The sequence below is a fragment of the Hyla sarda genome, chromosome 1 (genome assembly GCF_029499605.1).
Source record: "Hyla sarda isolate aHylSar1 chromosome 1, aHylSar1.hap1, whole genome shotgun sequence".
NCBI lineage: Eukaryota > Metazoa > Chordata > Amphibia > Anura > Hylidae > Hyla > Hyla sarda.
In genome coordinates this window covers 259,080,456-259,094,894 of record NC_079189.1, presented here as the reverse complement: position 1 = coordinate 259,094,894, position 14,439 = coordinate 259,080,456, and the positions used below count along the sequence as shown (strand labels likewise).

General features: G+C 50.4%; 10 pseudogenes; all 10 read right to left on the bottom strand.

Annotated features, from left to right (window-relative positions):
• Positions 1-248: 248 nt before the first annotated feature.
• On the bottom strand, positions 249-368 carry LOC130313959 (5S ribosomal RNA; annotated as a pseudogene).
• A 1,877-nt stretch (positions 369-2,245) lies between these two features.
• LOC130352240 (5S ribosomal RNA) lies at positions 2,246-2,365 on the bottom strand (annotated as a pseudogene).
• Positions 2,366-6,202: 3,837 nt separating this feature from the next.
• LOC130350990 (5S ribosomal RNA) lies at positions 6,203-6,322 on the bottom strand (annotated as a pseudogene).
• An 82-nt stretch (positions 6,323-6,404) lies between these two features.
• On the bottom strand, positions 6,405-6,524 carry LOC130314137 (5S ribosomal RNA; annotated as a pseudogene).
• A 486-nt stretch (positions 6,525-7,010) lies between these two features.
• On the bottom strand, positions 7,011-7,130 carry LOC130352479 (5S ribosomal RNA; annotated as a pseudogene).
• Positions 7,131-7,409: 279 nt separating this feature from the next.
• LOC130334537 (5S ribosomal RNA) lies at positions 7,410-7,529 on the bottom strand (annotated as a pseudogene).
• A 2,257-nt stretch (positions 7,530-9,786) lies between these two features.
• LOC130350980 (5S ribosomal RNA) lies at positions 9,787-9,906 on the bottom strand (annotated as a pseudogene).
• Positions 9,907-10,778: 872 nt separating this feature from the next.
• On the bottom strand, positions 10,779-10,898 carry LOC130323488 (5S ribosomal RNA; annotated as a pseudogene).
• A 486-nt stretch (positions 10,899-11,384) lies between these two features.
• LOC130331525 (5S ribosomal RNA) lies at positions 11,385-11,504 on the bottom strand (annotated as a pseudogene).
• Positions 11,505-12,394: 890 nt separating this feature from the next.
• On the bottom strand, positions 12,395-12,514 carry LOC130330731 (5S ribosomal RNA; annotated as a pseudogene).
• Positions 12,515-14,439: the final 1,925 nt, after the last annotated feature.

The following is a 14,439-nucleotide window of genomic DNA, read 5'->3' as shown; positions in this document are numbered from 1 at the left end:
ATTTAAGCATCAATAAATCCTTTTCGGAATCGGAGAGGAAGGCGGCAACAGAGCAAAATGGCAATAGCACCTGGGATTGCCAGCCAGTCTCCCATGCCCGTACTTGCCGGGCAGCAGTCTGCGATCTGACAAGAACAGGCACATTCAGCTTAGGATAGCCGTAGATGGCTTCACACCCTGTATACTGTGGATTTAAGTATCAATAAATCCTTTTCCGAATCGGAGCGGAAGGCGGCAACAGATTAAAATGTCAACTGCACCCGGGATTCCCAGCCAGTCTCCCATGCTGGTACTTACCAGGCCCTAAGCTGGTTAGCAGTCTGCGATCTGACGAGAGCAGGCGCGTTCAGCTTAGGATGGCCGTTGACAGCTTCACACTTTGTATACTGTGGATTTAAGCATCAATAAATAATTTTCGGAATCGGAGCAGAAACAGAGCAAAATGTCAACTGCACTCGGGACTCCCAGCCAGTCTCCCATGCTGTTACTTACCGGGCCCGAAGCTGGGTAGCAGTCTGCGATCTGACGAGAACAGGCGCATTCATCTTAGGATGGCCGTAGACATCTTTACACCCTGTATACTGTGGATTTAAGCATCAATAAATCCTTTTCGGAATCGGAGCGAAAGGCAGCAACAGAGCAAAATGGCAGCGACACCTGGGATTCCCAGCCAGTCTCCCATGCTGTTACTTACCGGGCCCTAAGCTGGGTAGCACTCTGCGATTTGACGAGAGTAGGCGCGTTCAGCTTAGGATGGCCGTTGACAGCTTCTTGCCCTTTCTACTGTGCATTTAAGCATCAATAAATCCTTTTCGGAATCGGAACGGAAGGCGGCAACAGAGCAAAATGTCAACGGCAGCCGGGCATTCCCAGCCAGTGTCCCATGCCGGTACTTACCGGGCCCTAAGATCTGTACCAGTCTGCGATCTGACGAGAGCAGGCGCGTTAAGCTTAGGATGGCCGTCGACAGCTTCACACCTTGTATACTGTGGATTTAAGCATCAATAAATTATTTTCGGAATTCGAGCAATAGAGCAAAATGTCAATGGCAACCGGGATTCCCAGCCAGTCTCCCATGCCAGTACTTACCGGGCCTAAGCTGGGTAGCAGTCTGCGATCTGACGAGAGCAGGCATGTTCAGCTTAGGGTGGCCATTGACAGCTTCATGCTTTTTATACTGTGCATTTAAGCATCAATAAATCCTTTTCGGAATCGGAGCAGAAGGCGGCAACAGAGCAAAATGTCAACGACACCTGGGATTCCCAGCCAGTCTCCCATGCTGGTACTTACCGGGCCCTAAGCTGGGTAGCAGTCTGTGATCTGACGAGCGCAGGCGCGTTCAGCTTAGGATGGCCGTTGACAGCTTTTTGCCCTTTATACTGTGCATTTAAGCATCAATAAATCCTTTTCGGAATCGGAGCAGAAACAGAGCAAAATGTCAACTGCACTCGGGATTCCCAGCCAGTCTCACATGCTGGTACTTACTGGGCCCGAAGCTGGGTAGCAGTCTGTGATCTGACAAAAACAGGCGCATTCAGCTTAGGATGGCCGTAGACATCTTCACACCCTGTATACTGTGGATTTAAGCATCAATAAATCCTTTTCGGAATCGGATCGGAAGGCGGCAACAGAGCAAAATGTCAACGGCACCCAGGATTCCCAGCCAGTCTCCCATGCCAGTACTTACCGGGCCCTAAGCTGGGTAGCAGTCTGCGATCTGACGATAGCAGGCGCGTTCAGCTTAGGATGGCCGTTGACATCTTCAAGCCTTGTATACTGTGGATTTAAGCATCAATAAATATTTTTTTTAATCGGAGAGGAAGGCGGCAACAGAGCAAAATGTCAACTGCACCCGGGATTCCCAGCCAGTCTCCCATGCTGGTACTTACCAGGCCCTAAGCTGGGTATCAGTCTGCGATCTGACGAGAGCAGGCGCGTTCAGCTTAGGATGGCCGTTGACAGCTTCACACTTTGTATACTGTGCATTTAAGCATCAATAAATCCTTTTCGGAATCGGAACGGAAGGCGGCAACAGAGCAAAATGTCAACGGCAGCCGGGCATTCCCAGCCAGTGTCCCATGCCGGTACTTACCGGGCCCTAAGATCTGTACCAGTCTGCGATCTGACGAGAGCAGGCGCGTTAAGCTTAGGATGGCCGTTGACAGCTTCACACCCTGTATATTGTGGATTTAAGCATCAATAAATCCTTTTCCGAATCGGAGCGGAAGGCGGCAACAGATTAAAATGTCAACTGCACCCGGGATTCCCAGCCAGTCTCCCATGCCAGTACTTACCGGGCCCTAAGCTGGGTAGCAGTCTGCGATCTGACGAGAGCAGGCGCGTTCAGCTTAGGATGGCCGTTGACAACTTCACGCCTTGTATACTGTGGATTTAAGCATCAATAAATATTTTTTTTAATCGGAGAGGAAGGCGGCAACAGAACAAAATGTCAATGGCACCTTGGATTGCCAGCCAGTCTCCCATGCCGGTAACTGCCGGGCAGCAGTCTGCGATCTGACAAGAACAGGCGCATTCAGCTTAGGATGGCCGTTGACAACTTCACGCCTTGTATACTGTGGATTTAAGCATCAATAAATATTTTTTTTAATCGGAGAGGAAGGCGGCAACAGAGCAAAATGTCAACGACACCTGGGATTCCCAGCCAGTCTCCCATGCTGGTACTTACCGGGCCCTAAGTTAGGTAGCAGTCTGCAATCTGACGAGAGCAGGCACGTTCAGCTTAGGATGGCCGTTGACAGCTTCACACCTTGTATACTGTGGATTTAAACATCAATAAATTATTTTCGGAATCGGAGCGGAAGGCAGCAATAGAGCAGAATGTCAACGGCAACCGGGATTCCCAGCCAGTCTCCCATGCCAGTACTTACCGGGCCCGAAGCTGGGTAGCAGTCTGCGATCTGACAAGAGCAGGCGCGTTCAGCTTAGGATGGCCGTTGACAGCTTCACACTTTGTATACTGTGCATTTAAGCATCAATAAATATTTTTTTAATCGGAGAGGAAGGCGGCAACAGAGCAAAATGTCAATAGCACCTTGGATTGCCAGCCAGTCTCCCATGCCCGTACTTGCCGGGCAGCAGTCTGCGATCTGACAAGAACAGGCGCATTCAGCTTAGGATAGCCGTAGACGGCTTCACACCCTGTATACTGTGGATTTAAGCATCAATAAATCCTTTTCGGAATCAGAGAGGAAGGCGGCAACAGAGCAAAATGTCAATAGCACCTTGGATTGCCAGCCAGTCTCCCATGCCCGTACTTGCCGGGCAGAAGTCTGCGATCTGACAAGAACAGGCACATTCAGCTTAGGATAGCCGTAGACGGCTTCACACCCTGTATACTGTGGATTTAAGCATCAATAAATCCTTTTCGGAATCGGAGCGGAAGGCGGCTACAGAGCAAAATGTCAACAACACCTGCGATTCCCAGCCAGTCTCCCATGCTGGTACTTACCGGGCCCTAAGCTGGGTAGCAGTCTGCGATCTGACGAGAGCAGGCGCGTTCAGCTTAGGATGGCCGTTGACAGCTTCATGCCCTTTATACTGTGCATTTAAGCATCAATAAATCCTTTTCCGAATCGGAGCGGAAGGCGGAAACAGATTAAAATGTCAACTGCACCCGGGATTCCCAGCCAGTCTCCCATGCTGGTACTTACCAGGCCCTAAGCTGGGTAGCAGTCTACGATCTGACGAGAGCAGGCGCGTTCAGCTTAGGATGGCCGTTGACAGGTTCACACTTTGTATACTGTGCATTTAAGCATCAATAAATCCTTTTTAGGAATCGGAACGGAAGGCAGCAACAGAGCAAAATGTCAACGGCAGCCGGGATTCCCAGCCAGTGTCCCATGCCGGTACTTACCGGGCCCTAAGATCTGTACCAGTCTGCGATCTGACGAGAGCAGGCGCGTTAAGCTTAGGATGGCCGTCGACAGCTTCACGCCTTGTATACTGTGGATTTAAGCATCAATAAATATTTTTTTAATCGGAGAGGAAGGCGGCAACAGAGCAAAATGTCAACAGCACCTTGGATTGCCATCCAGTCTCCCATGCCCGTACTTGCCGTGCAGCAGTCTGCGATCTGACAAGAACAGGCACATTCAGCTTAGGATAGCCGTAGACGGCTTCACACCCTGTATACTGTGGATTTAAGCATCAATAAATCATTTTCGGAATCGGAGCGGAAGGCGGCTACAGAGCAAAATGTCAACAACACCTGGGATTCCCAGCCAGTCTCCCATGCTGGTACTTATCGGGCCCTAAGCTGGGTAGCAGTCTGCGATCTGACGAGAGCAGACGGGTTCAGTTTAGGATGGCCGTTGACAGCTTCACGCCCTTTATATTGTGGATTTAAGCATCAATAAATCCTTTTCCGAATCGGAGCGGAAGGCGGCAACAGATTAAAATGTCAACTGCACCCGGGACTCCCAGCCAGTCTCCCATGCTGGTACTTACCAGGCCCTAAGCTGGGTATCAGTCTGCGATCTGACGAGAGCAGGCGCGTTCAGCTTAGGATGGCCATTGACAGCTTCATGCTTTTTATACTGTGCATTTAAGCATCAATAAATCCTTTTCGGAATCGGAACGGAAGGCGACAACAGAGCAAAATGTCATCTGCACCCGGGATTCCTAGCCAGTCTCCCATGCCGGTACTTACTGGGCCCTAAGCTGGGTAGCAGTCTGCGATCTGACGAGAGCAGGCGCGTTCAGCTTAGGATGGCCATTGACATCTTCACGCCTTGTATATTGTGGATTTAAGCATCAATAAATATTTTTATTAATCGGAGAGGAAGACGGCAACAGAGCAAAATGTCAATGGCACCTTGGATTGCCAGCCAGTCTCCCATGCCGGTAACTGTCGGGCAGCAGTCTGCGATCTGAGGAGAGCAGGCACGTTCAGGCTTAGGATGGCCGTTGACAGCTTCACACTTTGTATACTGTGCATTTAAGCATCAATAAATCCTTTTTAGGAATCGGAACGGAAGGCGGCAACAGAGCAAAATGTCAACGGCAGCCGGGATTCCCAGCCAGTGTCCCATGCCGGTACTTACCGGGCCCTAAGATCTGTACCAGTCTGCGATCTGACGAGAGCAGGCGCGTTAAGCTTAGGATGGCCGTCGACAGCTTCACGCCTTGTAAACTGTGGATTTAAGCATCAATAAATATTTTTTTAATCGGAGAGGAAGGCGGCAACAGAGCAAAATGTCAACAGCACCTTGGATTGCCATCCAGTCTCCCATGCCCGTACTTGCCGTGCAGCAGTCTGCGATCTGACAAGAACAGGCACATTCAGCTTAGGATAGCCGTAGACGGCTTCACACCCTGTATACTGTGGATTTAAGCATCAATAAATCATTTTCGGAATCGGAGCGGAAGGCGGCTACAGAGCAAAATGTCAACAACACCTGGGATTCCCAGCCAGTCTCCCATGCTGGTACTTATCGGGCCCTAAGCTGGGTAGCAGTCTGCGATCTGACGAGAGCAGGCGGGTTCAGTTTAGGATGGCCGTTGACAGCTTCACGCCCTTTATATTGTGGATTTAAGCATCAATAAATCCTTTTCCGAATCGGAGCGGAAGGCGGCAACAGATTAAAATGTCAACTGCACCCGGGACTCCCAGCCAGTCTCCCATGCTGGTACTTACCAGGCCCTAAGCTGGGTATCAGTCTGCGATCTGACGAGAGCAGGCGCGTTCAGCTTAGGATGGCCATTGACAGCTTCATGCTTTTTATACTGTGCATTTAAGCATCAATAAATCCTTTTCGGAATCGGAACGGAAGGCGACAACAGAGCAAAATGTCATCTGCACCCGGGATTCCTAGCCAGTCTCCCATGCCGGTACTTACTGGGCCCTAAGCTGGGTAGCAGTCTGCGATCTGACGAGAGCAGGCGCGTTCAGCTTAGGATGGCCATTGACATCTTCACGCCTTGTATATTGTGGATTTAAGCATCAATAAATATTTTTATTAATCGGAGAGGAAGACGGCAACAGAGCAAAATGTCAATGGCACCTTGGATTGCCAGCAAGTCTCCCATGCCGGTAACTGTCGGGCAGCAGTCTGCGATGTGAGGAGAGCAGGCACGTTCAGGCTTAGGATGGCCGTTGACAGCTTCACACCCTGTATATTGTGTATTTAAGCATCAATAATTCCTTTTCCGAATCGGAGCGGAAGGCGGCAACAGAACAAAATGTCAACTGCACCCGGGATTCCCAGCCAGTCTCCCATGCTGGTACTTACCAGGCCCTAAGCTGGGTAGCAGTCTGCGATCTGACGAGAGCAGGCGCGTTCAGCTTAGGATGGCCGTTGACAGCTTCACACTTTGTATACTGTGGATTTAAGCATCAATAAATCCTTTTCGGAATCGGAGCGGAAGGCGGCAACAGAACAAAATGTCAACGACACCTGGGATTCCCAGCCAGTCTCCCATGCTGGTACTTACCGGGCCCTAAGCTGGGTAGCAGTCTGCGATCTGACGAGAGCAGGCGCGTTCAGCTTAGGATGGCCGTTGACAGCTTCTCGCTATTTATACTGTGCATTTAAGCATCAATAAATACTTTTCGGAATCGGAACGGAAGGCGGCAACAGAGCAAAATGTCAACGGCAGCCGGGATTCCCAGCCAGTGTCCCATGCCGGTACTTACCGGAACCTAAGATCTGTACCAGTCTGCGATCTGACGAGAGCAGGCGCGTTAAGCTTAGGATGGCCGTCGACAGCTTCACACCTTGTATACTGTGGATTTAAGCATCAATAAATTATTTTCGGAATCGGAGCGGAAGGCAGCAATAGAGCAAAATGTCAACGGCACCCGGGATTCCCAGCCAGTCTCCCATGCCAATACTTACCGGGCCCTAAGCTGGGTAGCAGTCTGCGATCTGACGAGAGCAGGCACGTTCAGCTTAGGATGGCCATTGACAAATTAATGCTTTTTATACTGTGCATTTAGGCATCAATAAATCCTTTTCGGAATCGGAACGGAAGGCGGCAACAGAGCAAAATGTCAACTGCACCCGGGATTCCCAGCCAGTCTCCCATTCCGGTACTTACTGGGCCCTAAGCTGCGTAGCAGTCTGCGATCTGACGAGAGCAGGCGCGTTCAGCTTAGGATGGCCGTTGACACCCTCACGCCTTGTATACTGTGGATTTAAGCATCAATAAATATTTTTTTTTAATCGGAGAGGAAGGCGGCAACAGAGCAAAATGTCAATAGCACCTTGTATTGCCAGCCAGTCTCCCATGCCCGTACTTGCCGGGCAGCAGTCTGCGATCTGACAAGAACAGGCGCATTCAGCTTAGGATAGCCGTAGACGGCTTCACACCCTGTATACTGTGGATTTAAGCATCAATAAATCCTTTTCGGAATCGAAGCAAAATGTCTACAGAGCTACAGAGCAAAATGTCAACAACACCTGAGATTCCCAGCCAGTCTCCCATGCTGGTACTTACCGGGCCCTAAGCTGGGTAGCAGTCTGCGATCTGACGAGAGCAGGCGCGTTCAGCTTAGGATGGCCGTTGACAGCTTCACAACCTTTATACTGTGCATTTAAGCATCAATAAATCCTTTTCCGAATCGGAACGGAAGGCGGCAACAGATTAAAATGTCAACTGCACCCGGGATTTCCAGCCAGTCTCCCATGCTGGTACTTACCAGGCCCTAAGCTGGGTAGCAATCTGCGATCTGACGAGAGCAGGCGCGTTCAGCTTAGGATGGCCGTTGACATCTTCACGCCTTGTATACTGTGGATTTAAGCATCAATAAATATTTTTTTTAATCGGAGAGGAAGGCGGCAACAGAGCAAAATGTCAATAGCACCTTGGATTGCCAGCCAGTCTCCCATGCCCGTACATGCCGGGCAGCAGTCTGCGATCTGACAAGAACAGGCGCATTCAGCTTAGGATAGCCGTAGACGGCTTCAAACCCTGTATACTGTGGATTTAAGCATCAATAAATCCTTTTAGGAATCGGAGCGGAAGGCGGCAACAGAGCAAAATGTCAACGACACCTGGGATTCCCAGCCAGTCTCCCATGCTGGTTCTTACCGGGCCCTAAGCTGGGTAGCAGTCTGCAACCTGACAAGAGCAGGCGCATTCAGCTTAGGATGGCCGTTGACAGTTTCTTGCCCTTTATACTGTGCATTTAAGCATCAATAAATCCTTTCCGGAATCGGAACGGAAGGCGGCAAAAGAGCAAAATGTCAACGGCAGCCGGGATTCCCAGCCAGTGTCCCATGCCGGTACTAACCGGGCCCTAAGATCTGTACCAGTCTGCGATCTGACAAGAGCAGGCGCGTTAAGCTTAGGATGGCCGTCGACAGCTTCACACCTTGTATACTGTGGATTTAAGCATCAATAAATTATTTTCGAGAATCGGAGCGGAAGGCAGCAATAGAGCAAAATGGCAACGGCACTCGGGATTCCCAGCCAGTCTCCCATGCCAGTACTTACCGGGCCCTAAGCTGGGTAGCAGTCTGCGATCTGACGAGAGAAGGCGCGTTCAGCTTAGGATGGCCATTGACAGCTTCATGCTTTTCATACTGTACATTTAAGCATCAATAAATCCTTTTCGGAATCGGAGAGGAAGGCGGCAACAGAGCAAAATGTCAATAGCACCTTGGATCGCCAGCCAGTCTCCCATGCCCGTACTTGCCGGGCAGCAGTCTGCGATCTGACAAGAACAGGCACATTCAGCTTAGGATAGCCGTAGACGGCTTCACACCCTGTATACTGTGGATTTAAGCATCAATAAATCCTTTTCGGAATCGGAGCGGAAGGCGGTTACAGAGCAAAATGTCAACAACACCTGGGATTCCCAGCCAGTCTCGCATGCTGGTACTTACCGGGCCCTAAGCTGGGTAGCAGTCTGCGATCTGAGGAGAGCAGGCGCGTTCAGCTTAGGATGGCCGTTGACATCTACACGACTTGTATATTGTGGATTTAAGCATCAATAAATATTTTTATTAATCGGAGAGGAAGGCGGCAACAGAGCAAAATGTCAATGGCACCTTGGATTGCCAGCCAGTCTCCCATGCCGGTAACTGCCGGGCAGCAGTCTGCGATCTGAGGAGAGCAGGCACGTTCAGGCTTAGGATGGCCGTTGACAGCTTCACACCCTGTATATTGTAGATTTAAGCATCAATAAATCCTTTTCCGAATCGGAGCGGAAGGCAGCAACAGATTAAAATGTCAACTGCACCCGGGATTCCCAGCCAGTCTCCCATGCTGGTACTTACCAGGCCCTAAGCTGGGTATCAGTCTGCGATCTGACGAGAGCAGGCACGTTCAGCTTAGGAAGGCCGTTGACATCTTCACGCCTTGTATACTGTGGATTTAAGCATCAATAAATATTTTTTTTAATTGGAGAGGAAGGCGGCAATTGAGCAATATGTCAATAGCACCTTGGATTGCCAGCCAGTCTCCCATGCCCGTACTTGCCGGCAGCAGTCTGCGACCTGACAAGAACAGGCGCATTCAGCTTAGAATAGCCGTAGACGGCTTCACACCCTGTATATTGTGGATTTAAGCATCAATAAATCCTTTTCGGAATCGGAGCGGAAGGCGGCAACAGATTAAAATGTCAACAACACATGAGATTCCCAGCCAGTCTCCCATGCTGGTACTTACCGGGCCCTAAGCTGGGTAGCAGTCTGCGATCTGACGAAAGCAGGCGGGTTCAGCTTAGGATGGCCGTTGACAGCTTCACGCCCTTTATACTGTGCATTTAAGCATCAATAAATCCTTTTCCGAATCGGAGCGGAAGGCGGTAACAGTTTAAAATGTCAACTGCACCCGGGATTCCCAGCCAGTCTCCCATGCTGGTACTTACCAGGCCCTAAGCTGGGTAGCAGTCTGCGATCTGACGAGAGCAGGCGCGTTCAGCTTAGGATGGCCGTTGACATCTTTATGCCTTGTATATTGTGGATTTAAGCATCAATAAATATTTTTATTAATCGGAGAGGAAGGCGGCAACAGAGCAAAATGTCAATGGCACCTTGGATTGCCAGCCAGTCTCCCATGCCGGTATCTGCCGGGCAGCAGTCTGTGATCTGAGGAGAGCAGGCACGTTCAGGCTTAGGATGGCCGTTGACCGCTTCATACCCTGTATATTGTGGATTTAAGCATCAATAAATCCTTTTCCGAATCGGAGCGGAAGGCGGCAACAGATTAAAATGTCAACTGCACCCGGGATTCCCAGCCAGTCTCCCATGCTGGTACTTACCAGGCCCTAAGCTGGGTAGCAGTCTGCAATCTGACGTGAGCAGGCGCGTTCAGCTTAGGATGGCCGTTGACAGCTTCACACTTTGTATACTGTGGATTTAAGCATCAATAAATAATTTTCGGAATCGGAACAGAAACAGAGCAAAATGTCAACTGCACCCGGGATTCCCAGCCAGTCTCGAATGCTGGTACTTACCAGGCCCGAAGCTGGGTAGCAGTCTGCGATCTGACGAGAACAGGCGCATTCAGCTTAGGATGGCCGTAGACATCTTCATACCCTGTATACTGTGGATTTAAGCATCAATAAATCCTTTTCGGAATCGGAATGGAAGGCGGCAACAGAGCAAAATGTCAACGGCATCCGGTATTCCCAGCCAGTGTCCCATGCCGGTACTTACCGGGCCCTAAGATCTGTACCAGTCTGCGATCTGACGAGAGCAGGCGCGTTAAGCTTAGGATGGCCGTCGACAGCTTCACACCTTGTATACTGTGGATTTAAGCATCAATAAATTCTTTTCGGAATCGGAGCGGAAGGCAGCAATAGAGCAAAAAGTCAACGGCACCCGGGATTCCCAGCCAGTCTCCCATGCCAGTACTTACCGGGCCCTAAGCTGGGTAGCAGTCTGCGATCTGACGAGAGCAGGCGCGTTCAGTTTAGGATGGCCGTTGACTGCTTCATGCCCTTTATACTGTGCATTTAAGCATCAATAAATCCTTTTCCGAATCGGAGCGGAAGGCGGCAACAGATTAAAAAGTCAACTGCAACCGGGATTCCCAGCCAGTCTCCCATGCTGGTACTTACCAGGCCCTAAGCTGGGTATCAGTCTGCGATCTGACAAGAGCAGGCACGTTCAGCTTAGGATGGCCGTTGACAGCTTCACACTTTGTATACTGTGCATTTAAGCATCAATAAATCCTTTTCGGAATCGGAACGGAAGGCGGCAACAGAGCAAAATGTCAACGGCAGCCGGGATTCCCAGCCAGTGTCCCATGCCGGTACTTACCGGGCCCTAAAATCTGTACCAGTCTGCAATCTGACGAGAGCAGGCGCGTTAAGCTTAGTATGGCCGTCGACAGCTTCACACCTCGTATACTGTGGATTTAAGCATCAATAAATTATTTTCGGAATCGGAGCGGAAGGCAGCAATAGAGCAAAAAGTCCACGGCACCCGGGATTCCCAGCCAGTCTCCCATGCCAGTACTTACCGGGCCCTAAGCTGGGTAGCAGTCTGCGATCTGACGAGAGCAGGCGCGTTCAGCTTAGGATGGCCATTGACATCTTCACGCCTTGTATACTGTGGATTTAAGCATCAATAAATATTTTTTTTAATCGGAGAGGAAGGCGGCAACAGAGCAAAATGTCAATAGCACCTTGGATTGCCAGCCAGTCTCCCATGCCCGTACTTGCCGGGCAGCAGTCTGCGATCTGACAAGAACAGGCGCATTCAGCTTAGGATAGTCGTAGACGGCTTCACACCCTGTATACTGTGGATTTAAGCATCAATAAATCCTTTTCGGAATCGGAGCAAAATGTCTACAGAGCTGCAAAGCTAAATGCCAACAACACCTGAGATTCCAAGCCAGTCTCCCATGCTGGTACTTACCGGGCCCTAAGCTGGGTAGCAGTCTGCAATCTGACGAGAGCAGGCGTGTTCAGCTTAGGATGGCCGTTGACAGCTTCACGCCCTTTATACTGTGCATTTAAGCATCAATAAATCCTTTTCCGAATCGGAGCAGAAGGCGGCAACAGATTAAAATGTCAACTGCACCCGGGATTCCCAGCCAGTCTCCCATGCTGGTACTTACAAGGCCCTAAGCTGGGTAGCAGTCTGCGATCTGACGAGAGCAGGCGCGTTCAGCTTAGGATGGCCGTTGACAGCTTCACACTTTGTTTACTGTGCATTTAAGCATCAATAAATCCTTTTCGGAATCGGAACCGGAACGGAAGGCGGCAACAGAGCAAAATGTCAACGGCAGCTGGGATTAACAGCCAGTGTCCCATGCCGGTACTTACCGGGCCCTAAGATCTGTACCAGTCTGCGATCTGACGAGAGCAGGCGCGTTAAGTTTAGGATGGCCGTCGACAGCTTCACACCTTGTATACTGTGGATTTAAGCATCAATAAATTCTTTTCGGAATCGGAGCGGAAGGCAGCAATAGAGCAAAATGTCAACGGCACCCGGGATTCCCAGCCAGTCTCCCATGCCAGTACTTACCGGGCCCTAAGCTGGGTAGCAGTCTGCGATCTGACGAGAGCAGGCACGTTCAGCTTAGGATGGCCATTGACAGCTTCATGCTTTTTATACTGTGCATTTAAGCATCAATAAATCCTTTTCGGAATCGGAGAGGAAGGCGGCAACAGAGCAAATTGGCAATAGCACCTTGGCTTGCCAGCCAGTCTCCCATGCCCGTACTTGCCGGGCAGCAGTCTGCGATCTGACAAGAACAGGCACATTCAGCTTAGGATAGCCATAGACGGCTTCACACCCTGTATACTGTGGATTTAAGCATCAATAAATCCTTTTCGGAATCGGAGCGGAAGGCGGCTACAGAGCAAAATGTCAACAACACCTGGGATTCCCAGCCAGTCTCCCATGCTGGTACTTACCGGGCCCTAAGCTGGGTAGCAGTCTGCGATCTGACGAGCGCAGGCGCGTTCCGCTTAGGATGGCCGTTGACAGCTTCACACCCTGTATATTGTGCATTTAAGCATCGATAAATCCTTTTCCGAATCGGAGCGGAAGGCGGCAACAGATTAAAATGTCAACTGCACCCGGGATTCCCAGCCAGTCTCCCATGCTGGTACTTACCAGGCCCTAAGCTGGGTAGCAGTCTGCGATCTGACGAGAACAGGCACATTCAGCTTAGGATGGCCGTAGACATTGTCTCACTGTGTATACTGTGGATTTAAGCATCAATAAAACCTTTTCGGAATCGGAGCGGAAGGCGGCAACAGAGCAAAATGTCAACAATACTTGGGATTCCCAGCCAGGCTCCCATGCTGGTACTTACCGGGCCCTAAGCTGGGTAGCAGTCTGCGATCTGCCGAGAGCAGGCGCGTTCAGCTTAGGATGGCCGTTGACAGCTTCTCTCCCTTTATACTGTGCATTTAAGCATCAATAAATCCTTTTCGGAATCGGAACGGAAGGCGGCAACAGAGCAAAATGTCAACGGCAGCCGGGATTCCCAACCAGTGTCCCATGCCGGTACTTACCGGGCCCTAAGATCTGTACCAGTCTGCGATCTGACAAGAGCAGGCGCGTTAAGCTTAGGATGGCCGTCGACAGCTTCACACCTTGTATACTGTGGATTTAAGCATCAATAAATTCTTTTCGGAATCGGAGCGGAAGGCAGCAATAGAGCAAAATGTCAACAGCACCCGGGATTCCCAGCCAGTCTCAAATGCCAGTACTTACCGGGCCCTAAGCTGGGTAGCAGTCTGCGATCTGACAAGAGCAGGCGAGTTCAGCTTAGGATGGCCATTGACAGCTTCATGCTTTTTATACTGTGCATTTAATCATCAATAAATCCTTTTCGGAATCGGAACGGAAGGCGGCAACAGAGCAAAATGGCAACTGCACCCGGGATTCCCAGCCAGTCTCCCATGCCAGTACTTACTGGGCCCTAAGCTGCGTAGCAGTCTGCGATCTGACGAGAGCAGGCGCGTTCAGCTTAGGATGGCCGTTGACATCTTCACGCCTTGTATACTGTGGATTTAAGCATCAATAAATATTTTTTTTAATCGGAGAGGAAGGCGGCAACAGAGCAAAATGTCAATAGCACCTTGGATTGCCAGCCAGTCTCCCATGCCCGTACATGCCGGGCAGCAGTCTGCGATCTGACAAGAACAGGCGCATTCAGCTTAGGATAGCCGTAGACGGCTTCACACCCTGTATACTGTGGATTTAAGCATCAATAAATCCTTTTCGGAATCGGAGCGGAAGGCGGCAACAGAGCAAAATGTCAACGACACCTGGGATTCCCAGCCAGTCTCCCATGCTGGTACTTACCGGGCCCTAAGCTGGGTAGCAGTCTGCAACCTGACAAGAGCATGTGCATTCAGCTTAGGATGGCCGTTGACAGTTTCTTGCCCTTTATACTGTGCATTTAAGCATCAATAAATCCTTTCCGGAATCGGAACGGAAGGCGGCAAAAGAGCAAAATGTCAACGGCAGCCGGGATTCCCAGCCAGTGTCCCATGCCGGTACTAAC